The 26419-nt window shown below is 48.2% G+C and overlaps 1 protein-coding gene across 1 annotated transcript in view; it reads left to right on the top strand.

The window, feature by feature from the left end:
• The window catches only part of ONECUT3 (one cut homeobox 3), a 92267-nt gene that overhangs the window by 64886 nt on the left and 962 nt on the right, over positions 1-26419 (top strand). The gene's annotated exons all lie outside the window — the stretch shown is intronic.

Here is a 26419-nt window from a genome sequence, read left to right as displayed (position 1 = left end):
TGGGTTTCCAGATCCAGCCCAAACCCGACCATTTACATGGCTCTTTTAGCTCCAGAGCACAAGCCTGAGTCAGTTGAGCCGGGCTCTGAAAATGGCCACTGCAGACTTGTGTGGCTTTTTGGCTGACATAACCGCTGGCTTTTCTGTGGCAGAGGAGGACTTTGCCAGCACCAAAGAACAGGACAGTGGGGCATCAGCAATTGAGATGTCCCCCAGCCCTGGATTCAAGACAGAGCCTTGCCAATTTTTTTTAAATGGAAATTTTTAAAAAGGACAGCAAGGTTTTCTTCAAAATTCCCTGTGACTTTTGAGTCTTCATGGTAGGAAATAAAAAATAGTTTCATCAGACAAAAGACACAGTCCCCATAAACATTTCTTAGCTATGGAGGGAATGTTGCTGAATGTAGAGGAGGGGACAGGGAGCCAGGACTCCTGGGTTTTAGTGTGGTAGTCCCTGATAGGACTGTATACCCTAATGCAGGGGTCAGCGACCTTTCAGAAGTGGTGTGCCGAGTCTTCATTTATTCACTCTGATTTAAGGTTTCGCGTGCCAGTCAGACATTTTAACATTTTTAGAAGGTCTCTTTCTATAAGTCTATAACATATAATTAAACTACAGTTGTATGTAAAGTAAATAAGGTTTTTAAAATGTTTAAGAAGCTTCATTTAAAATTAAATTAAAATGCAGAGTCCCCCTGTACCAGTGGCCAGGACCCAGACAGTGTGAGTGCCACTGCGTGAGCCTGGGGAAATTGCTTACATTTCTCCATCTGTGAAATGGGCATAATACTTACATTAGTGTCTCATGGGCCTTAATTCTGTGAAATGGGTATAATGCTTACACTAGCGTCTCATAGGCCTTAATTCACGTGCTTTGGGAGGCGTGGCTGGAAGGTACTGTATAAGAGCAAAAATATGAATATGCTGTATTTAGTGATAGGTGAAATACCCATCAGCAACCTACATTGTCCAAACCCCAGCCTATATCATGTGGTGAAAAGCAGGACTGGAGAGCAGAGTGCAAGCTCTCTAGCTTATTATAATATATGACTGCACAGAGACGCCCCGTGGTCATGGACTCATTGTGGTAGGTGCTGTGCAAGCACAGAAAAAAGATATTCCCTGTCCCCAAGAGCTGACAATCTTGCGGTTTCCCTCAGGTTATGTTGAATAGGCATTGAAAATATTGCCATCCGATACTTCTGTGTGTGTGTGTGAGATATGGGTTTGCAATGTAGTGACTAGTACATTGCATGACTGCTGGGACCCAGCCAGGATTTTAAAAAGCTACATGTGCCAGAAAGTCCTACAGGTTGTGTCTGTGTCCATGAGCCTGAATAAGGAATCCCCTTCATAATTTATTACAACCCAATGTGGTCTCTTTACTATGAAGCAAGCTGGAAGAGCCATGCTAGTTAGCATGCACTAGAGTTGTTGATCCATGTGAACTATCTGCTCCCAGATATGCAGTAATTACCGTGTCTCTAGACAGATGTGAAGGATGACTGACTATGGTCTTCTCCAGAGGGAAGTTTATTACTACTGATGGCTATTGTGGATTCAGGAACTGGTCAGTTTTCGTGACTGAAATTCTTTTCCATCCAAAAAAATACAGTTTTGTTGAAACCGAACAGCTTTGCAAAAACAAGCCAATTTCAACAAACCGTGCATTGTTTTACCAACATAATTGAGGGGGAAAGAAATAGTTTTGAATTGCATTTTTTTGTTTCATTTTTTTGAAAAACCAGGGGAAAAAAATACAGTGGTTGGATTTTAACTAGAAACCTTAGGGATGGGAAGTCTGGTCTGCCTGGGGTTTGCCAGAGGACTTCCTGGAGGTATACGTGACTTGTGAATGCTCTGAGTCATACCATCATTAAAAAAGAGCAGGTGTTGCATCTTCAACATGGGCTCCTTTTACATAAGAACATAAGAACGGCCGTACCGGGTCAGACCAAAGGTCCATCTAGCCCACTACCTGTCTGCCGACAGTGGCCAATGCCAGGTGCCCCAGAGGGAGTGAACCTAACAGGTAGTGATCAAGTGATCTCTCTCCTGCCATCCATCTCCATCCTCTGACAAACAGAGGCTGGGACACCATTCGTTACCCATCCTGGCTAATAGCCATTTATGGACTTAACCTCCATGAATTTATCCAGTTCCCTTTTAAACGCTGTTATAGTCCTAGCCTTCACAACCTCCTCAGGTAAGGAGTTCCACAAGTTGACTGTGCGCTGCGTGAAGAAGAACTTCCTTTTGTTTTAAACCTGCTGCCTATTAATTTCATCTGGTGACCCCTAGTTCTTGTATTATGGGAATAAGTAAATAACTTTTCCTTATCCACTTTCTCCACATCACTCATGATTTTATATACCTTGTGACAGACCCAAGCCAGTGGGGTACAGGAGTCTGGTAGAGGGCAAATATACTGGTCACTGGATGAGTAGTTTTCTGTTCCCTGAGTGACCAGAGCAGGGGCTGCACTAGAGTAGTCAGGAACCTGCTAGAACCAATTAAGACAGACAGGCTGATTAGATCACCTGCAGCCAATCAAGGCAGGCTAATCAGGGCACCTGGGTTTAAAAAGGAACTCACTCCAGTGGGGGGGGAGCCAAAGGAGAGGAAGTGTGTGTGAGGAGCTGGGAGCAAAAGGTACAACGAGCTGAGAGTGGGAGGCTGTGCTGCTGGAGGACTAAGGAGTACAAGTGTTATCAGACACCAGGAGGAAGGTCCTGTGGTGAGGATAAAGAAGGTGTTTGGAGGAGGCCATGGGGAAGTAGCCCAGGGAGTTGTAGCTGTCATGCAGCTGTTACAGGAGGCACTATAGACAGCTGCAATCCACAGGGCCCTGGGCTGGAACCCAGAGTAGAGGGCGGGCCCGGGTTCCCCCCAAACCTCCCAACTCCTGATCAGACACAGGAGGAGTTGACCCAGACTGTGGGGAAGATCACTGAGGTGAGCAAATCTGCCAATAAGCGCAGGACCCACCAAGGCAGAGGAGGAACTTTGTCACAACCTCTATCATATCCCTCTAGTCTCCTCTTTTCCAAGCTGAAGAGGCCTAGCCTCTTTAATCTTTCCTCATATGGGACCCCCTCCAAACCCCTAATCATTTTAGTTGCCCTTTTCTGAAACTTTTCTAGTGCCAGTATATCTTTTTTGAGGTGAGGAGACAATGTTTTCTCAACAATGTTTATTAGTTATCGCAGTTAAATATGTTTTAACAAAAAAATGAAATAAAAAAAATGTTTCAACCCATCTGACTAAGAACCCTTTCCCCTCTCAACTGCTTTCAATTCCTGGCCTCTTGTGGTGTCACCATTTCACTAGCTCGCCAGTCACTAGAGAGTCTTGAGGACCTGAATTTTACATGTAAAAAAAAAGCGTATTTAACAAATCTTTTCAGGCCTTCTTGCTACATCATCAAGCAAAAAAGGGCACAAGTTGTTTTTTTCTTTGCAGCTTCTCTGTTCACGAGAGACTCAACCCAACCTTGGACACTACGTTTCTTGTAGAAATTCAGATCAAGACTCAAAATTCCCCCAAAGCTCAGAGATCAGATCTGCGCCGGGAGGTGGGAAGGTGGGAGAGGGTTCATGCAGGGCAGACACAAAGCTTGGATCTCAGATCCAAGGGCTGCTGATCCCATCTTGGGTTTTGGTTTGGCCCATTTCTAGCATCCAATAGGACCCAATTTTGGCTGGAACAAACCACCAAAATGCCCATGAGGAAGGCAAATCTTATAGTACAGTCTAGAACAGGGGTCCCCAACACAATGCCCACGGGTGCCATGGCGCCCGCAGGGGCATCTAAATGCGCCCGCATCTTGGCCGGTGGTGGAGGATCTGCTGAAATGCCGCTGAATTTCAGCGGCATTTTGGCAGCGACGCCTCTCGATGACGCCGCTTGCCGCTGACAAGCGGCGTCATTGAGAGGCGTTGCCCCAGAATTTCTGCGGCATTTCAGCGGGGACGCATCTCGATGACGCCGCTTGCAGAAATTCAGCGGCATTTGGGTGGGTACTTCGCCGCCACCGCGGTCCTTCGTCTGGTGCCTGCCAGATGAAAAGGTTGGGGACCACTGGTCTAGAAGAAATCTGCTCTTCCAAATCACATAGTGCAAACGTATCTTGTGTCACCTAAGTGCTCGGCTTATAGCAGGGTGGGACATACTGACAGCAACTCGGAAAGGCCAGTATTCCGCTGTATTTCTGAGCAGGCTGGGCCAGACATCTTCCCGGGAAAGCTATTCCCAGCCTGATTTCCCAACAGAAACGGATAAACCCCCCTGAGCTTCCAAACACTCATTCAAACCGAACCTCCGAGGAGATTTCCCCCCTGAGCTAGTTCAAGCCTATTTGACAGAGAAGAGAAGAGAGAGCCCCATGTTTTTCTAACCTCACTTACACCCAGCATGTGGGCCCTGAAAAGCTCTGCCTGTCTTTTGAGACTTCAGCAAATCGCCAGCACTTAAGCAAAGTGGGCAGAAAATTACAGGTTGTATTGCAGATGAATGGAGAGGGAGAGAGCACCGGGGTTGAGAAAACAGAGGTTTGGTGGGTATAATGGAGAAACTGCTGGCTGACAGCCTGCAGAGGCCTGGAAAGCCATCAGGTATTAGTTAAATGCTTATCGGCGCTCATGTTGGGAGGCATAATCGGTGCTTCTGAACAGCAGCCGCTTGATTGTCTCGATTATGTCCCTTTAGAAATGATTTGGTGGCTATTTTGCTTTGCGTTGTCAAGGTTAAGTCAAGGAAAATGCTCTTTCCCCCTGTCTCTGTGACACTTACCCAAGAGCAGAAACCCGTCAGGAGGTGGTCATTTCTTTGCCGTCCGTCTCTCGGCACTAGTTCTGCTCTGGAAGTTGACTAAGAAAATGTCCCCTTCGGACTTGCTCGCAGTGTGTTTTTCACAGTTGGATCTGCAGATCTGAATGCCAGAAGTAAGCTGCTACTTTGTGGGGCAAGATTATATCTGTTAACCCTGCAGAGACCGCTCCGCTCTGGGAGAGGGAGCTGGCTCCTATTTCTGCTTGTGTGTCGTCAACAGAATGGCTTGCTAAGTCCCAATCAGTGACTCCCTCGCCGTGGGGCTACGGAGGGGTCATGGAGGGGCTGATTAGCCCCATAGCAGAGTCTTAGTTCCAGGTAATGATGCAGAAGAATAGAGGCTAGCTCAGTGTGCAGAGCCCAAGGGTGTTTGCAAGGGTGGCATTTGGACAAAATATATTTTTACTTGTAAGCTGAGCACGTTTGATCTGGAGTCACTGAGTGACCATAAACATGGAGCCTCCCAAGGCCATTTTTAGAGAGTTCTTCTTCCAGTGGGAAACCACCTTTGAAGTGCCCGATTCTCCTCTCACTTACCCAGCTGTAGCTCAGCAGCATTGCTCCTGGTTTCCACATTTGTAAGTGAGGTGAAAACCAGGCCCCACATCTCATATTTCCATACTGAGCTGCATTGCCATAGGAGGGTTGTATACATGTCAGGGCAACTACTGGTAATATCCCTAGCTCTTAGCATCCGTAGATCTTAAAGCACTTCACAAAGAGGTCAGTATCATGAGGGGGAAACTGAGGCACGGATTGGTGACATGAGCTGGCCATGATCATCCAGCAGCTCAGTGGCGGAGTTGAAAAAAGAGAACCTAGGTCTTCTGAGATTCAATCAGTGATCTAGCCACACGGCCTCCTTATTCTGCACCACCATCGTTCAACTGAATTATTTTGATACAAATGAAACCGCTTTATCCATCGCATTGAGTGGCCCATTGATAAATATGTGCCTTTGCACAGAGCAGGACAAGTCAAAGAATAAACGCCCCAATGATGAGATTATTCGCCTACGAAATAGTTTCCTGGGGAAAGTGGAGGAAGTCTGGTCACCGTAGACTTTTAAAACAAGACCAAACCCAACAGCAGACGTACTAGCTGAGTGGGACTAGATTGGCTGGGGTCCAACAGCCCCGGGTAGAGCTCGGGGTCTAGGAATCTGGCTGGTGGGTCATAATCATGGCTCAGCCAGGAACCTACTCTTTGAACTTAGACAAATCACTTCCTCTTTCTATTTATTTCCACTCCCACTCTTTTTCTGTCTTATCGGTTTCTACTGTAAACTCTCTGTAGAAGGGACTGTCTCTTACTATGGGTCTGTTCAGTGCCCGGCATGATGGGGCCTTGATCTTGAACGGATTCTCTAGATGCTACTGTACAAATAAGGTATTTTCTCTCTTTGTTTTGTGAAAAAATACTTTCCTCTGCACCAAACCAAAATCCTCCCTGGAAAGAGTGAAACTATTTGAATGGAACGACTAAACTTCCCACAGTAAAGAGACCAGGTTGGAGAGGTAATATCGCTTATTGGACCAACTTCTGTTGGTGAAAGAGACAAGCTATCGAGTTTACGTAGAGCTCTTCAGGTCTGGGAAACTCTCTCACATGTCACCGCTAAATACAAGGTGGACTCAGATTGTTTGGCATAAGTAGTTAACACACATCTTGAGACATTCAAGGAAAAGAGGCCAGTGAACAGTCCTGCAGTCACAGGCTAAAAGGGGCTGACGAGTTAGTGGTTACAGATTGGTGTAATGAGACGTAAATCCAGTGTCTCTGTTCAGTCTGTGGTTTTTTAGTGTCTAGCAAAGTTATGAATGTAAGCTCCCGGGCTCGTCTTTCGAAGGTGTTGTGCAGGTTTCCTTTGAGGACGAGGACTGAGAGGTCAGCTGTGGAGTGATCGCTTTGTGAAAAGGATTCGCCCACAGATGATCTCCAATTTTTGTCTTTTTTCCCTGCACGAGTTCATTCGAGAGCACAGTGATTGTCTTGTTTCACCCCTAGTTGTTGTTGGGGCATGGGATGATGTACACCAGATGTCGCGATACTTCCCATATGGTAAATAGAAAAATGCAACGGGAAATCCTTTGTGCAGATATTTTTGTGCATGCCACACTGGAGTATCCTATCTATGGTCCTTACATAGCCCCATTGCTGTAGTATCAGAGCATCTTGCAACCTTTCATGCATTTTGGTTCACAACCCCCCTACCCCCCCAAGTGAGGTAGGGCCATGCTATTATTCCCATTGCATAGATGGGAAACTGAGGCACAGAAAGAGTAAGACCTGCACAAGGTCATACAATAAGCCTGTGGTGACGCAGGGAATTGAACGTAGGTTGCTTAGATCCCAAGTCTGCACTCTAACCACTCTCTCGCCTAGAAGAGCAATGTTGCTTGAAACAAAGATGTATAGAATGGACACCCCTTGTCACAAGTAGCTAAGGGTGTGAATCTCCCTTGCCCTGCACCTCGTCTCATCCCTTGCACCAGTGCAGAGTGTATGTAAAACACTACCATTGTGATGCAGTAGTGATTACCTGCCCTGTGTCTGAATAGAGAACTTTGATCTCCAGGGCTGCGGGTTCATTTATTTTTTTTTAAGAAGACTGTTGTGGTGCAAAGGGGGTTTCCTGTCTGTTCCTTGACATTGTCTTGTAATCTAGCAAGTGAGGCGCATAAACAGCTACTGGCCAGTGTGGATCACTCTGAGCTTTAAAACGAGGGTCTGCTTGCTACTACGAGTGACTGTGGGGGACGCCATCAGAGGGCTGCCTGTTTCTCCTGCCTTGCTAAGTACGATCTCAGTAGCAAAGGCACTCAGCTTAAAGGAAGAGGATGTTTTCCTACCTGCCAGCCCTGCAAACTCCCCCTGGGATCTGAGAACCAAGCTAGGCTCATTCCTTCTCACGCTTCATCACCCATAATGCAGAGCCACCAATTCCCTCAGTGACACCCCGGTCCCTGCGACCTTAACGTTTTCTAATTAATCCCTCAGTGACACCTGCAGTGTCCCACTGCCAGCAGCAGATTTGCACAGTTATCGCTGACTGGAAGGTAGGACAACATAGCATAGACTCCAGCTCCGCTCCCAGAGTGCCATTGGCAGAGCTAACAGCAGCGAAAAGCTGCAGGAGCTTAGATTTCCAAAGGCATCTCCATGTGAGATCCTGTCTTAAATTAGCATTTATTAGGGGCTGGCTGGATGTTTCAGTTGGTCATGGGTTTGAATCCAGCCCAGCCACACAGGGACTGAACTTTGAACCCCTCTACTGGAGGTGGGGTGGCATCCGTGAGATGAGTTTGGTGAGTCTCAGCTCCAGCTCCCACATTCCAAGCTGTGCGCTAATGGGCAGGCTCAGCAGAGAGTCAGAGAACTGCAAGGGGGATGGAGAGTGACCTGCCCACAAAGGAGGTCCCGACCCCCCCTGGATTGTGCATGAGGAATGTTGACAGGGCTGAAGGCCAGGAGAGCGCTTCCTTCACCAGGCCGGCCAGGCCACTGCCTTCCGCCACGCCTAAATCCACACTGGTTTTTAAAGCTGACGTTTACGGCTCTACACAAACTATTTGCAGACATACAAACTGGCTCCTTTAATAATTTGCATATAATGTCGCCATGTGGAGCGGCACCAACCGTGGCCGCAGGAGAGCTAATACCATCCACATGCCCTAAACCTGAGCAGCTGAGCCAGACGCAGGTGGGGTGGAGGAGCAGGGAATCCTCTCCAGCCAGCCCGTGGAGGGGGAGCAGAGCCCCTGATGCTACAGCACTGAGGCAACCCATCCAAGGAGGACTGGATCCATCAGCCAGCCCCAGGCTGTCGCCCCGTCTGCCCACAGGCAGCAGCGCCATAGAAAAGGGGCCTGAACTCTCAGAGAAATCACCCCAACACACACTTAATCAATCAACAGCAAGAACTGTGAGGCCTGGCAGGCCGAGTAATTAGTGACTATGCAGCAGCAGAGTGAAACATTTGTCTTGCCCTTTGAAGCAGAAATGAGAGAGAAAGTGGCTGGTGCGGAACTAGCAGTTCGTTGTCTTTTGGCGAGCGGGTTAGGGGCTGTTTGATAAATGTCAGTGCTGATGCAGGGCTGAGCCAGGACCAGTGCTGGCAAATGCTATAAGCACAGAGCACTGCCCAGTACCCCTCAGGCCTGACCGCAGCCTCCCTATTACTTCAGCTCTGGAGCTCCCTGCCCAGTTCTGCCACCCCATCTCAGGCCTGTCTATGGTCCCCTGCCCCATCACTCCAGTTCTGGAGCTCCCTGCCCAGTTCTGCCACCGCATCACAGGCCTGTCTATGGTCCCCTGCCCCGTCACTCCAGTTCTGGAGCTCCCTGCCCAGTTCTGCCACCGCATCGCAGGCCTGTCTATGGTCCCCTGCCCCATCACTCCAGTTCTGGAGCTCCCTGCCCAGTTCTGCCACCGCATCGCAGGCCTGTCTATGGTCCCCTGCCCCGTCACTCCAGATCTGGAGCTCCCCGCCCAGTTCTGCCACCGCATCTCGGACCTGGCTACAGTCCCCTGACCCCTCATTCCAGTTCTGAGCTCCCCACCCAGTTCTGCCACCGCATCTCAGGCCTGTCTATGGTCCCCTGCCCCGTCACTCCAGTTCTGGAGCTCCCTGTCCAGTTCTGCCACTGCATCTCGGGCCTGTCTATGGTCCCTTGCCCCGTCACTCCAGTTCTGGAGCTCCCCGCCCAGTTCTGCCACTGCATCTCAGGCCTGTCTATGGTCCCCTGCCCCGTCACTCCAGTTCTGGAGCTCCCTGCCCAGTTCTGCCACTGCATCTCGGGCCTGGCTACAGTCCCCTGACCCCTCATTCCAGTTCTGAGCTCCCCACCCAGTTCTGCCACCGCATCTCGGACCTGTCTCTGGTCCCCTGCCCCATCTCTCCAGTTCTGGAGCTCCCTGCCCAGTTCTGCCACCGCATCTCAGGCCTGGCTATGGCCCCCTGCTCCGTCACTCCAGTTCTGGAGCTCCCTGCTCAGTTCTGCCACCGCATCTCAGGCCTGTCTATGGTCCCCTGCCCCATCACTCCAGTTCTGGAGCTCCCTGCCCAGTTCTGCCACTGTATCTCGGGCCTGGCTATGGTCCCGACCCCTCATTCCAGTTCTGAGCTCTCTGCCCAGTTCTGCCACCGCATCTCGGGCCTGTCTCTGGTCCCCTGTCCCATCACTCCAGATCTGGAGCTCCCCGCCCAGTTCTGCCACCGCATCTCGGACCTGGCTACGGTTACCTGCCCCATCTCTCCAGTTCTGGAGCTCCTCGTCCAGTTCTGCCACTGCGTCTCAGGTCTGTCTCCAGTTCCCTGCCCCATCACTCCAGTTCTGGAGCTCCCCTCCCCACACTTCTGCCACTGCATCTCGGGCCTGGCTACGGTTCCCTGCCCCGTCACTCCAGTTCTGGAGCTCCCTGCCCAATTCTGCCACCGCATCTCAGGCCTGGCTATGGGCCCCTGCTCCGTCACTCCAGTTCTAGAGCTCCTCGACCAGTTCTGCCACTGCATCTAGGGCCTGGCTATGGTCCCATGTCTCGTCACTCCCGTTCTGGAGCTCCCCGCCCAGTTCTGCCACCACATCTCAGGCCTGTCTACAGTCCCTTGCCCTGTCACTCCAGTTCTGAGCTCCCAGCCCAGTTCTGCCACCGCATCTCGGGCCTGTCTCTGGTCCCCTGTCCCATCACTCCAGATCTGGAGCTCCCCGCCCAGTTCTGCCACCGCATCTCGGACCTGGCTACGGTTACCTGCCCCATCTCTCCAGTTCTGGAGCTCCTCGTCCAGTTCTGCCACTGCGTCTCAGGTCTGTCTCCAGTTCCCTGCCCCATCATTCCAGTTCTGGAGCTCCCCTCCCCACACTTCTGCCACTGCATCTCGGGCCTGGCTACGGTTCCCTGCCCCGTCACTCCAGTTCTGGAGCTCCCTGCCCAATTCTGCCACCGCATCTCAGGCCTGTCTGTGGTCCCCTGTCCCATCACTCCAGATCTGGAGCTCCCCGCCCAGTTCTGCCACCGCATCTCGGGCCTGGCTATGGTCCCTTGCCCCGTCACTCCAGTTCTGGAGCTCTCCGCCCAGTTCTGCCACCGCATCTCGGGCCTGGCTACGGTCCCCTGCCACATCACTCCCATTCTGGAGCTCTCCGCCCAGTTCTGCCACCGCATCTCAGGCCTGTCTATGGCCTCCAGCCCCATCACTCCAGTTCTGGAGCTCCCCACCCAGTTCTGCCACCACATCTCAGGCCTGTCTACGGCCTCCAGCCCCGTCACTCCAGTTCTGGAGCTCCCTGCCCTGCTGGCGAACCAGTTCTGTTGTGCAACGCTCTAACCTTCTCAGGCCCCCACATCGCTCTGCCAGTGCAGGTCAGTTCTGATCTTGCAGGGTCTGTGCGCACAGCCCACAGTAGCCAGCCTGGGTGAACAGGCTTGGGCTCACTCCACTGCACTAAAACTAGCCGTGCAGACGTTGCTGCTCATGCTGGAGCTCCGGCTCTGAAGCTGGTGGCGGGGGGGGGGGGGAGGGGGGGGGAAAGGGGGTAGTGGTGGTTTCAGAGCCTAACCCCAACTTCAAAGCGCTGTCCACGCAGCTATTTTCAGAATGCTAGAGCCAGCCCCACTAAGCCACGTCAGTCAGCCCAGGCTGGGAGCCTTGCTGCCACGCGCTGTGTAGACACAGCCCTGCCATTCATGCCCAGCCATGGGGTGGAGTTACAGAAGAACAACAAACTCATTGCACATGTGACCACACCCTGAGAAAAAGGTCCAGGTCTAGAAGAGAATGTGGCTAGAGAGCCACCAAGCTGGCGTCCTGAACAGAAACCTTCTTGTTTGTTGGAATTCAGGAACTCCCAGTACGCTGCACCACGGGGAGTTACTCCGTCTGCAGAGAATAAGTACCCTAGTGATAAACAACAATACTCTTATGGCAGTTTTTATCCCATGGTGCTTTGTAAATTTTATATGTACGAGATTCCCTTTACCAACCACTGAAGCGAATCAGCTCTTAAACAGCAGGCAACTGCACTCTACATGGCAGACAGTGTGGGCTAGTGGCTAGTGCAGAGGGTTATGAGACCTGCAGTGCTTAGTTTGTGTCACGGCTGAGCCCCGGCACGTCTGAGCCTGGCGGTTCAGAGCCCTGGCGCCTCTGGGCCTGGCGGTTCAGAGCCCCGGCACCTCTGGGCCTGGCGGTTCAGAGCCCCGGCACCTCTCGGCCTGATGGTTCAGAGCCCTGGCGCCTCTGGGCCTGGCGGTTCAGAGCCCTGGCACCTCTGGGCCTGACAGTTTGTAGCCCCAGCACCTCTGGGCCTGGCGGTTCAGAGCCCTGGCGCCTCTGGGCCTGGCGGTTTAGAACCCCAGCACCTCCGGCCTTGCCACATCAGTGATGAAAGTAAAAAAAATTACTTGAGCCTTGGCACCTCCTTCATTACAGATTAAGCACTGGAGACCTGAGTTCAGGTCCTTACACTGCTAGTAACTTGACGTGTGACCTTGGGTGAGTTACTTCCACTCTCGTTCCCCTCCCGCTCAGCGTCTAGTTAGGTTCTTTGGGGGCAGAGACTGTCTCTTGCTATGTACAGCAGTGCCTGTAACACTAATAAAAGTAATGCTTTGAGACAGGAAGTGAAGAAGAAGAAGAAGAATGTATCCAACTGCAATTGCAGGTTGGTGAAATATAATTCATTACCCAGACTGGAATTTGGCCACATCCCTCTGGTTAAAACCTTAATGTTAAAAATTATTTATTATTATTATTATTATTTTATTATTGCATTAACAAGCAAAAGCTTCCATGAAGTTGGGACATCATTGCGCTAGGTGTATAGACACAAGCTGACATATTCTTGCAGCTTTGAAGTGGAACTTTAATGACCACAAGTGGGCCAGATCTGAGTTTTAATTGTCTACCCAAAGACACCCATATAAAATAGTGCTGTACAGTACTTATGGGAACAAACCTCTTCCCCACGGCTTGCGTCAGTGATTGGAGTCGAGTAACTAATTCCCAGCAAATAACGTAGTCAGCGAATTTTGCTCCATTAGGCGAGCAGTTTGCCGTTTTCTCAGATTAACTCCTCGTTACAAGCTAGTCTGGGAGTGGCACCAAGTGGCTGATATGGTAACACAGGATCAGCAGGGAAGTGCTGGCTACTCTCTTCCCCCCACCTCCCATGCCAGTAGCAACGGACCCTAAATCCAAACAGTTCCTCACTCTCGTTAGAATTGCAGTCACATCCAGTGGCCCCAGCTAAGGTCCCGACCCCCTTGTGAGAGGCTAGTTAGAGAGTCTCCAGTGGAACCTGTTCTGTTGGAAAAGGCTGATGAGTTAAAAGCCAAACGTTTCATGGAAACGGGCCCAGTTGGATTAAATTTCGTTTTAGTGGCAAACAAATGTCTTGAGAAAGTTGAACAGAAAAAGGGCGACAGCGCAGAATTTCCTGCAAAATGGAAAATCGAGTTCCCACCCAGCTTTACTGTGGCCACAAGAATGGCCATAGTGGGTCAGACCAAGGGTCCATCTATCCCAGTATCCTGTCCTCTGAATGTGGCTGGTACCAGGTGCTTCACAGGGCGTGAACAGAACAGGGCAATTCTTGAGTGATCCATCCCCTGACATCCAGTCTCAGCTTCTGGCAGTCAGAGGTTCAGGGACTTCCAGAGCATGGGGTTGCATCCCTGACCATCTTGGCTAATAGCCACTGATGGATCTATCCTCCATGAACTTATCTGTAAGAATATAAGAATGGCCATAATGGACAAAGTTGCCAGCTCTCATAATTTTATTGCAAATCTCATGTTATTTGGTCTTTTTCTTAAATCCCCAGCTCCTGGAGTCCTGGGATTAGACAGAAATCCCAGCATTTCGTTTTTAAAAAATAACTTTCTAGCCCTCATGATTGTTGGACCTGAAACCATGACCCCATAAAACTTCAAAAAGCAGAAGGCAAATAACAGGGTACAAAATCTATTATTTTTCAAATCTCATGATTTTAAGCCAAAGTACTTACATCTCAGGCCACAAGACTATCCTCTCACCACATACTTGGATTGCCCCCCATTTGTCAAGCTGGCGAGAACATTAGAGCCCCAAACCCGTCCCAACATTCTGCACCCCCCTCTTCCATGCTCCCAGACACCTTCTTCCAAACATCCACGTAGCGTTGGTCTGCCCAGGGACATTGACCAGAACAGCTACTGCAGAACAAGCTATTCAGCACAAGCTATCCTAGAACAGCTGCCGCCACGGACACTGTATTCCAGTATAAAAGTGATGGTATTCCAAAATATTTACCCCACTTTGTAAGCTCAGATCATTCCAGAATGAAGAGGCTTTTATTCTGGAATAGGGTGTCCACTCAAGAAGCTATTCTGGACAAGTCTGTTCTGCAGTAGCTAGTCTAGTCAATTTGCCCCTGTAAACAAGCTTTACGCTCCTTGTGCAATGACCTCTGTCCTGCCCCCACCATTCCCAGAATTCTGCATTTTGGGGGAGGCTGATGCATCCAAGGGCACCGATTGGCTGACCAAGAAGCCTCGGTCAGCCAATCGGTGGCAAACCTCTCGCACTCCCATTTCCACCGGTGTTGATGTGGTATTAGGTCAGGGACTCCTTCCAGCCAGAGGATGCCCAGACAGCTCCTGGCAGACAAAGCCTGCCTGGGAAAGCAGCTGCGAGGGATGAGAAATATGAAAAAGATCCATCAGCGTGGGGTTTAGATAGCCATTGTAAATAGACCTGACTAGAGTCACTATTGATTTTTCTTGCACGGAGCTGTAATTAGATTGAACTGGGAAGGGGCATGTTAAGCTGCATCAGCAGAAAAAGAAAGAATGAAAGAAAGAATCAACGAACCAGGAAGGTTCTTTACAGATCCACTTCACTGCAGCATCCCTCCTGCCTGTGTCCGCACCTTTCGGCACGATAAGTCTGGAAAGTGCCTAAGCTGTCCAAATCCCAAAGATGGCAGCATGAAGCTCTCCATGAGGCCCAGGATAGGCAGTCAGGGGAGCACGATTCTATCCCTGGCTCTGCTACTTGCTCCCCAGGTGACTTTAGGTGAATCACTATGCCGCCCCATGCTTCAGTTTCCCCAGCTGTAAAATGGGGGTGATGATACCGACCTCCTTCGTAAAGTGCTTTGAGCTCTCTGGGTGAAAAGTGCTATATCTGCACTAAGAATCAAATTCCAGCCTTAGTGACTAGAGTTGGGAGATTTTTTGACACATCATAAGGTAGGATTTGGCCTCATTCAGGTGGCCACTATTATGGCCTCTCAGTCCTGTGTGGGTTGGCAGCAGGATTTGAACCAGGGACCTTCAGCCCTTACATGATAGGCTTCTTTTGAGAGAAAGAAGGTCTCCTGGTTGAAGGAGTGGACTAAGACCCTGGAGATCTTTGCTCAAATCTCATCTGGGTCACAGACTTCGTGTGTCTTTCAGGCAGTCACTTTAGCTCCTGTGGCCTCAATTGCCCAGCTGTGAAATGAGGAGGACCATCACTTCATCGTCTGTTTAGATTGTGAGCTCTGAGGGTCGGGCTATATGGCAGCTGGGCTTGCTTCTCCTAGCCTGGCTAGACAGACTCATGCTGGCAGTGCAGACGCTACAACTAAGGTTCTCAGGGCCAGCCAAGGCCTAGACTTGCTCAACCGCAAGCCATGTCCACACTGCTGTTTTCAGCATGCTCGCTCAAGCCCCACTAACACGAGTCAGCAGGGCTGAGGGCCTGCTTCCAGCTGCAATGGAGACACAACTTTATACATCTTTATCCGTGTGCACAGCACCAAGCATCATGGGGCCCCGATCTCAGAGAGGGTGTCATCATAATACAAAGACTAAGGGTTTAATATTTAGTATCTCTATAGTCCTGCTAATCCCTAAGGGTGTAGGAAGGGCACGGATAGCACAGCCACGATGTGGCTAATGCTCGTGATTTTATCCCAAGGGTTGCCATATTTGGCTCTTCTTTTTTTTAAATCCCTGGCTCTTGGATTAGGGGAGAATCTCAGCTTTCATTGTTTGTAAAAGGAAGTTTCTAGATTATCTGAGATCTGTCTCAAGATTTTTGAATGTTTGGGGTTGCTAATACCGCACCTGGGAAGCACTGCTGTTATCGGAGAGCCTCAAGGATTAAGGGTTCTTCTGGGCTGTTTTGCATCTGTGGGTCCCTGAGCCAGCCCTATACAACAATGCAGCTTTTGCAAAAGAAAATCATGTCTCGCCAATCTATTAGAATTCTTTGTGGGTGTCAACAAGCATATGGACAAGGGGTGATCCAGTGGATACAGTGTGCTTGGACTTTCTGAAAGTCTTTGACAAGGTCCCTCACCAAAGCCTCGTACGCAATCATGGGATAAGAGTGAAGGTCCTCTCATCAGTAACTGCTTAAAAGATATGGGAAACAAAGGGTAGAATTAAAAGGTCAGAGGCCAATAGAGGAGTCCCCCAAGGATCTGTACTGCAACCTGTGCTCTTCAAAATATTCATAAATGGTCTAGAAAGGGGCCTGAATAGTGAGGTGACAAAATTTGGAGATGATGCAAAATTACTCACGATAATAAAGTCCAAAGCTGACTGTGAAGTGTTACAGAAGAATCTCACTCAACTAGATCTCTGGGTAACACAATGGATGAAATTCAATGAATTCAATTCACATGAAATTCCCTGTTGATAAATTCAACGTAATGCACATTGGAAAACATAATCCCAACTGTACATACAAAATGATGGGGTCTACATTAGCTGTTACCACTCAAGAAAGATCTTGGAGTCATTGTGGCTAGTTCTCAGAAAATATCCCCTCCATGTGCAACAGTGGTCATAAAAAGTGAACGGAATGTTAGGAACCATTAGGAAAGGGATAAATAAATAAAACAGAAAATGTCATAATGTCACTTCTTAAATCCTTGAATGCTTCATGCAGTTCTGGTCGCCCCATCTCAAAAAAGGATATATTAGAATTGGAAAAGGTACAGAGAAGGGCAACAAAACTGATTAGGGGGATGAAGAGTTTCCATTTGAGGAGAGATTAAAAAGCCTGGCACTGTTCATCTTAGAAAAGAGATGACTAAGGAGGGATATGAAAGAAGTCTATAAAATCATGACCAGTGTGGAGATAGTTAATAAGGAAGTGTTATTTACCCCTTCACATAACACAAGAACCAGGGGTCACCCAATGAAGTTAATAGGCAGCAGGTTTAAAACTAGCATAAGGTTGTATTTCTTCACACAACGCACAGTCAACCTGTGGAACTCGTTGCCAAGGGAGGTTGTGACGTTCAAAAGTATAACGGGGTTCAAAAAATAATTTGATAATTTGATGGAGGATAGGTCCATCAGTGGCTATTAGCCAAGATGGTCTGCGACGCAACCCCGTGCTCTGAATGTTCCTAAACCTCTGACTAGACACACAGGGGATGGATCCCTCGATAAATTGCCCTGTTCTGTTTATTCCCTCTGAAGCACCTGGCACTGGCCACTGTTGGAAGACAGGATATCGGGCTAGATGGACCATTGCTCTGACCCAGTATGGCCATTCTTATGTTCTTACAGAGAGGAAAAATGACTAGCCCAATGTCACACAGACAGAAAAGTATCAGCACCAGAGTGAGAACCCATCTCTATTTGCTCCGTAGCCTTCTGCCTAACCCGCTAGATCACAACAGACCATGGTCCCCCCGTCCTAAGAACATCACTTCTAATATTGTGTATGACAAATATATTCAGTGGCAAGATTCAGGCTAAACTTTATTTTCAACAGCAGCCCTGTTTGCAACTAACCAATCAGAACACTATATCTGAGGTCTTAGTGTTCCAACAGCGCTATTAGTAATTAATTATTGCATATTGCTATGATTATTAATAATTACTTGTGATAATTGTGTTTAGAAACAAATGCTGGTTTTAAAAACTTGAAACACCGAATAACCGATATTCTCTATGCTTATCCAATATCGCTTGTCTAGAGGATAATCAATACATGGGAAACGTAATAGGACAAATTCATCCCTGCAGGTTATCCCAGTAGCTTCACCCAGGGTTAATATGGCCTATTATCTGCCTGTGAGAGAGCACACCGACCTCACACATACCACATGGGAGTTCCCATGCAAACCACCAAGCTACTGTAGCAAGAAGCTTGAGATATTTACAGCCATACCACACGCAGCAGGAGACAAGAGCTACAAGAGGCAGCACTGATTTTCAAAAGCTATGGGGCATTTTGGGTGCCCGGTCCACCTGGACACACTTTCGACAGACCTGATTTTCAGAGTGCGCTGAGCAGTCACCCTCTCAAAACCAGGCCCCTAGAAGGTGCTGAATGCTGGGCCCTGAAAATTCACTAGTCACTTATGAAAATCTAGGCCCCTGGCAGGAAGTGTTTGCAGATACAAGATATGGGTGGTCCTGCAGCTCTGCTACATAAAGGACAAGGAGCAAAGAGGGGCTGCAGACATATTGTACTCAGGAGGTCAGACTAGAACATGATCGAGTCACTTGTGACCTGAAAATTTATAACTCTATAGCCCCAGTAAATAGCCTTGACACGCCTGTTATGTCTTTGCTTTCCCCACAACTTTAACAATTCCTTTACACTCCAATACCACATTGTTATTGCAGTTGCACCATCCTAAGTCCTTTGTACACACTGGTTTGACCTGCTGCACACCTTTGCCTCTGGCTCGTGATTGTAATATTGCGAGTGTGAGCAGAGGATTGGACAAAAGTGGGTCTTGCAGCGAACGGGGAGGTGGCGGGGTTAAAGGTGGAGGAGGGAATATTGTCGTAGCAAACACATCACTCACTGTTCCAATTGTGCACATCTGCGGGTTTTTTGTTTGCTTGCTTTGTTTGGTTTGTTTGGTTTTTTTAAAAAATTGGTGTCTGGAAAAAAAGTCAAATTTTCTATAAAAGGTTTCTTTTGTTTGTTTTTTTTGCAAGCATCTGATGGTCATAGGGTAGGTTTTTCCACTACAACATTCATCTGCCGGTTGTTTGACTGAGGTACCTTATGGGACGCAGGCTCCACCTGCTACCACAAAGGGTTAAAAGTATCTTTGTTATGTAGGATGTTTGTTTCCACTGAAGAAAGAGCCTCTGTATTCAGGGCCATTTGCAAGGGCCAGGAAAATTATTTCTGTTAAGCATTATTACCAGAGAGAAAATGGCTTGAATGGAATATATTTGCTTGGACAAATCTGCTGTCTCCTGTAAACCATCTGTCCTAAGCAGAGCTAAGCAAATATGGTGCACTCAGCCAATCAGGGGACAGAATTCACACCAGGGGATTTATATGACCAATCAGTTCTCTCTGATACAGAAGCATGGAATGCATACAGAATCTGTTTGGGAGCAGTCCATGGAGCTAAAAAAATGCCTAAAATTCATTGATTAATGAATAAATCTGAGGAAATTACAACCTGCTTGTGTCTATTCCAGGCAGCAGGCAAAGAGGCTAAATCTGCTGGACCAATGATTTGTGACAAATGATTCACTCAGCACAAGACCTGCCCAACTTTGGCTGGAAGTGGAGGACCTCAGAAATTAGCTTGATACTGTTAGTTCCAGGTGCCTGTCATTTAAATAGGATTCGTCCATGAACGCAAACTTGGAAAGCAAGTCAGAAAAAGAAATGGCTTTTGCCAGTAATTAGGAGGAACTGAATTGCAATTCAAATGTACTCTCACTATTCCTCATGTTAAAGGCCAGGATTAGAAGCAGCCACACTGAGGCCTGCAATTTCATTTAAACTGGAAACAAGAAGCACATTTTTTAACGAGAAAGATAATTTAACCACTGGAGCAACTTATCCCGGTTGTGATGGATTCTCCATCATCTGGAGTCTTTAAATCAAGCCTGGATATATCTTAAAACAATATTCTCGAGCTCAGTCACAAACTATTGACCTCAAGGCAGGAGTGACTGGGTGGCATTCTCTGGCCTGGACTATACAGATTAGACTGGATGTTCACCGTGGTCCTTTCTGGCTTTCAGATCTATGAATTTTGCTCCTGCAGTAAGCTACCCGCACACACCATAGTGCGAAGAGCTGTGCATGCCTGAAACGCACAGTAACGTTTTCGAAGCAACTAAGGGACTTACGCACCGAAATCTCATTGACTTTCATTGAAATACGTGGCCCTAAGTCACTGCAAAAAAAACAAGGGGGAGGGGTGTTTTTATATTGAGATAGCTCTGGCATTGGTGACAAGGCAGAGGTAGTTTGTACCTTGATGCAACTCAGAATAACACTTAGCTCTTCTGCAGCTCTTTCCTTCCAGAGATCTCAAAGCACCTCATCATTAGCCCTCATGCCGTCTGGCGTGGCTCACGACCAAGAATACCAACCTCAGGGCAGACTTTGAGCAGCAGGGCACAAACCCCAAACTGGTTGCAAGTTCTAAACTTAGATTTCACCAATCAGGTAACAGGTATAAACTCCTCTAGCACCATACAGCCTTGCCATGGAGTCACAGGCAGTCCCCTTGGGCATTCCGATCTATCTTGCCACCCAGGCCAGCTTGACTCTGTGATAGATGGTCACATTACACCAAAGATCACAAAAAAGTCAGGTTACTCCCAGCCCCAAAGGACCAGTCACTTACCCCAGGTCAATTTGCACCTTAGCTCCCACACCAAAGACAACGCTTGTAGCCACGCCTGTAGTCAACTAACTAAGGACTCATTAACTAGGAAAAAGAAATGAGTGTTATTTACAAGGTTGAAGCCGGGAAGCAAACACACACACGAGTTACAGTCAGCTGTCAAAAGGGAATAGCAATGTCTATAGTAAGCAGACTCAGAACATCCCTTAGGGTTAACCCAGGCAAAACAGTTGGGGGGCTCCTTGTATGTGCTTAGAAGTCCCCACCTCTCACAGTTCCAGGAAGTTCTCTCTAACAGGCATTTTAGTTCCCTTCCCCCAGCGTTCACGCTGTGGTGGCATGAGGGCTTGCGCAGGTACCTCCTTCAGGGCTCGGTGCAGGAAGCAATCAGCAAAGGGCCTGTTCCACAGTGGCTCATTTCCATTCACTAGTCCTTCCTGATGGGCAGCAGATAACACCTCCTGTAGGCACCCAGCATTAGGTGAAGTTTTCCCCTGTTTGGTGAGTTACATAATTTCAGACCAAACATTTTACAGTAACAGAACAAACACATAAGTATTACCTTATAGCATGGGAACTCAAGGTTATGTGTGAGATTAATGCATGCAGTGACTCACAAGCATTTCATAAAGTCCAAACACTATACACCATCTCAGTCCAATACCTATCTTAACAATACTGACACACAGGTGAGACAGACGGGAGTCCAGCTATGCATTGTTCAGTGAGGCCTAAAAGCCTTGGCATGAGCTGGCACCTGGTCTGCCAGCATTACAATCCCCATTTTACAGGTGGGGAATCTGAGGCTCAGAGAGACTTGCCTGATGTCACCCAGCAGGCCAGTGGTAGAGTCTGGGATAGAATCAGGGCTCCTGAGTCCTCATCCAGAGCTCTATCCACTAGGGAACCTGGTCTCTCCTATAAATGACTCTAGTTTTTACATATACCCCCACCTAGGGTTGATCTCCACTAGCCACCACAAGGTTAAAAACTACAGTGTGTGTTTTATATTGAGATAGCGTTTCAAGGTGGCTAGCTGCCTTCTTGTGAAAACACGGCTTATTTTTTGCAGTGGAGACAGAGCCTTAGGCACATTTTAAAATGTTACCCAGTTAGGCAGTTAGATGTCTAAATGCAAGTGATCTCGCATGCAGAATGAAAGGCTCTTCTCCAAAATCCATCCCTAAGCCTCTACAAATCTTCGGAAAGCAAGCTGCAATCTGAGGGCAGGTCTACCTCTGAAAAGGTTGCATCAAAATACTGTGGCATGTAAGTGAACACACTCCTACACTGACGGGAGGGATGCTGCACACCCCAGAGCACCTCAGTTATACCGATGTAAGTCTGTAGTGTAGACCTGGCCACAGTTAATTTCAGTTCGCCTTTAAATCGGCCTTAATACAGAGTAAATCCCATTGTGATTTTCTACCACTCTGATCTTTGTGGGTGTAGAACATTCCTCTGCTGATTTCACACTCACTTTGTACAGGTGTACATGACCACACACAAGGTGTACAGCAGGAAAGAATCAGCCCCACATGTCTGACTTTTCCCTGCACTCTAGATCCCTTTATGTCACAAAGTCTGACACAAGGGAGTGCTTGGGACTGGTAAATTAAGGCAGATGGCTTCAGAACGATGCCTTTACATTGAGACTGACCGTATAAAATGAGACCCTCCATTTCCTTCCCATTAAATATCTCCCCATTTGCACATCAGCGCTGTTGAGGTCTGATAACATTTCTATTGGATATTAAAAATAGAGAAATATTGGGGAAATTTGTGAGGACTTTTTTTTTTCATGTTTCCCCTCTGTTTTCTGAACAAGAACAGAAGTGATCAAAGACGTTTTGAAATTTTATTTGAAATTTTTGGAAATGAGAAATTTTGAAATAAAAAAGGGCAAAGCTTAAAAAAACCTTCACAGGTTCCCCCCATATACACACACACATCCTTTTTAAAAAATCCAGCTCACTTACCAAAGAGCCAATTCCTCAGGACTTTATTTATTCATTTTTTGTACTAGCTCAGGCAAAACTACTACTGAAGTTAACGGTAGCTTTGTTGCAATGAGTAAAGCCTGAGTAAGGACCCTCAGAATTCAGCTCCAGGACAGCTCACTGCTAGGACAAAGGTGCTGTGCATCATTAAGTAGAGATGCCAAAATGCAGAGCCACACGTCTGTTATGACGTGTTACCTTGGGAATTAGGGAGCTGGTGCTGAAATGTGTTGCCCTTCTCGCATGATAATCCTTTTTGTTTGTTAGAAGCTTCCGAAAAAAGAGAACATATTCAGGGTTCTGGTGCTCGTAACCCCCGCTTACCTGGATTTTGGATGATGTTTCCATAAATACCACAAGCTAGAGGGTAGTTTTTAGAATAGTGTCATGACGTTTCTGGAGGACTTGGAACTCTAGAGATCAGATGTTGTTTTCATTTACATAGCTACAATTCTAGAGTAATTCTTTTGACTCTGTAGGTGTGTCTACACTTAAATATTTAGTCATGTTTTAACACGTTAAAGAACACAATTGTAAATTCAGGGTTAGACAGGACAGTCTGGACCAAATTCTCCATTGCCTTGTACCTCATACAGTCTTTTACACCAGTGCAAAGTGGAACTAAAATCAAAATGGGTTTGTTTTACACCCACTATGCACTGGTGTGAATGACCATACAAGGTACAGAACAATGGCAAATCAAGCCCAGAATAGGGCTAAACACAACTAGGAACAAATATATGTCATGTCCACACTAGAGTTTACAATCATGTTAGTTAACACATGGGAAAACATGAGTGGAAATTCCAGTGTAGACAAATCCTAGTAGAGTTCCCTGGCATAAGATCCTCACCTAAGTATTGAGACAAAGTCCCAGCGTCCTCAGAAGGTGCCATTCTGCTGACATAATAGCTCTCCTGAACTGACCCCATAAAACCCCATTAAACAACAGGCCAGGAACGCTTTAACCTTTACCTTGTGTCATTGGAAATGAAGATGGATTGTGCTCCTCATTGTGAATCATCGGGAAAAGGAGAGGATACTATTTAAGAGTGTTAAATGGCAAGTGGGCAGAGCAAAGAGGTGAAAGTACCAGACAAACCTTGCCAGATCCATGATAAACGAATCTGAAATGGCCTTGGAATCCTCAACACAAAAATGGAGCTTCTTGATTGGCTGTGGGAGATGTCATACCCATGAAACCCAACAAAATGCACCAGTCTAATCTGTATCCTCTGTTCCTCCTTATTTGGTGTTGGTTTTTAAGGAATTTCCATTTCACAACAGCCATAGGACACGACGGGCTATGCATTCCCATCTGTCCTCTCAAGCAGTCCAGCTCCCACAGAGTTTTTGAGGCCATAGGCTCATAGACTTTAAGGCCAGAAGGGACCATCCTGATCATCTAGTCTGACCTCCCGCACATTGCAGGCCACAGAACCTCACCCACCCGCGCCAGCTCAGCTCCTTGCAAGCGGAACCAGGTGTATCCTGTCCTTCTGCTCCAGCTGGCCAAAGTCCGCGAACAAACCACTCCTGATGAGACTCAGATATTTTTCATGTGAGGCTGGCATGGAGGCTGATGGCATTTGTTTGCCTAAGAGCTTAAAGTATGAGCAGAGAGTGTGCCCATTAGCTGAGTGCAAATATCCCACCAGGGAGATCCTCCCGCTGAGAAGGTGTTGAGTGTGTGTGATCCTCAAAAGGCCTGGTACAGTTACAGAGAGAGAACTCGCCGTGTGGGAGGGACCTGGGGCCAGATCATCATCATCAGTAATTGGTCACAGCACCATTGACTTACATCTTACTCAAGTTCTGGCTCCCACATGGAGCGAGGTGCGTCCCCCCAGCTCACTCCTTTGAGCCCTGGCCCCGTCGTCAGCATTTCCTATGAGCTAGCTAAGGAGGCTCCCCACTCAGTGTGCTGGCTTCCGTGCACGCCTTTTTTAGGCACCTCTCTCTGCCCGTGCATTGTACAGGACCTGTACAATGCACGGGCAGAGAGCCTGGGCACCTGACTCAAGGCTGTGTATCCCAGCTGGCAACAGGACACCTACAAGTTAGACACTGCAATGCTGAATCCCCGGGTATGTCTACACTTCCAAAAAAGACCTGCGGTAGCGAGTCTCAGAGTCTGGGTCTACAGCCTCGGTCTCGCAAGGCTCATGTTACAGCCAAAAACAGCCGTGTAGATGTTCCCGCTCAGGCTCTCAGAGCTGGCGAAGGGGATGGATCCCACAGCCCGAGCTCCAGCCCAAGCGGGAACGTCGGCACGGCTATTTTCAGGACCAGAGCACAAGCCAGAGACCCAGGCTCTGCCTCTCGCCGCCACGAGGTTTTGTTTGCAGTGTGGACATGCACACACCGTAAATCCCACCCGAAGGGCCGTTTTAGAAAATGGCACTTAGGGCAGGTCTACACTAGGGTGACCAGATGTCCTGATTTTATAGGGACAGTCCCGATTTTTGGGTCTTTTTCTTATATAGGCTCCTATTACCCCCTGGCCCCATCCCGATTTTTCACATTTGCTGTCTGGTCACCCTAGTCCACCCTGAACATGGATATCAGCATAGGAACCTCTCTTAGGGACATGAAAAATCTGCACTCATGAGAGATGCAGCTTTGCCGACCTAACCCGCTGTGTAGACAGGGTTAGGGTGAGGGAAGAATTCATCTGTTGACCTAGCTACTGCTTCTCAGTGAGGTGGCTTATCCCCAGCGATGGGAAAACCCCTCTTGGTGCTGTAATGAGTGTCTGCATGGCAGCGCCAGGGCTGTGCCACTGTAGCGTTTGAAGTGTAGACACCCCCAAGGCTCCTAAATCACTTAGGCACTGTTGAAACTCCCAGTCAATGTTAACATATACTGCAGAAAAATGACAATCCAAAGCCATGTATTTTGCTTCAACGAGGAGTTTTTTCCTTTAAAAAAAAAAAAGGCAAAAGTTTTCCCCAAAAGACCAAAAATTGGGCATTTGTGCCAAGTAAAACCCATATATTTAGTCATTGCCTCAGCCCCCCGGCAGAGTGCAGAGAGTTTAACAGGGATTTATTTATTATTAATTATTATTATTATTTATTTTATTATGGAGGTACCACCTGGGAGCCCCAGTCATGTCCCAGGACCAGGCGTCACACAAACACAAAAAGCGAAAAGACGGTCCCTGTCCAAAGAGCTCACAACCTGCTCAGTCCCTGCCCGCAACTTCCGTGTACCACCCGCAGGGGAACGCACCTCCTGGGGTGACCTATTGCTCAATGCCGAGACAGGGGCGTGGGGTGGGGGATTTTTAACTATGGAACCTGGCTCTGTTGGACAGAAATGTATCAGTGACATGCTGAGAATGGACTTGAATCCAGCAGGAGAGGGAGCAAAGAGAGCAGCGAAGGCAATTGAGGAAGCCTAGATTTCCCGGACCGTCGCAGAGTCCATTTCTCAGACAGAGGGGAAATGAGGGTATCACGGAGTGTGGGGGCGTCCGGGCCCTGCACCCCCTACTTCCTGCAATTTACCGTGACTCTCAGCCAGCCAATAAAACAAGGTTTATTAGACGACAGGAACACAGTCCCAAGCAGGGCTTGTAGGTACAATCAGGACCCCTCAGCCAAGTCCCTCTAGGGGGCAAGGAGCTTAGACCCCAGACTTAGGGGGTCCCTGCCTCTTCCCAGCCATCCCAAAACTGAAACCCCCTCCAGTCCCTCCTTTCTGGCCTTTGTCTCTTTCCTGGGCTAGGAGGTTACCTGATCTCTTTGTTCACCTTTAGTCATCCCCTTGCAGTGGGGAAGGGCCCCGGCCATTTGTTGCCAGGAGACAGAGTGTCACTCAGTTATGCACGCTGGAGACTTAAGAAATGCATAGGGGAAACTGAGGCACCCACACAGTATTCAGAGGAAACATTAAGAACAGTCCCACTTCATCACAGAGGGCAAACCCCGTCACACTGGAGAGCTGAATCATCGTTGCCTCATATTGCTTTGAGAACCA

This window comes from Gopherus evgoodei, chromosome 22, assembly GCF_007399415.2.
Source record: "Gopherus evgoodei ecotype Sinaloan lineage chromosome 22, rGopEvg1_v1.p, whole genome shotgun sequence".
Taxonomy (NCBI): Eukaryota; Metazoa; Chordata; order Testudines; family Testudinidae; genus Gopherus; species Gopherus evgoodei.
Note: the sequence above shows the minus strand (reverse complement) of the source record. Positions and strands in the feature narration are given on the sequence as shown.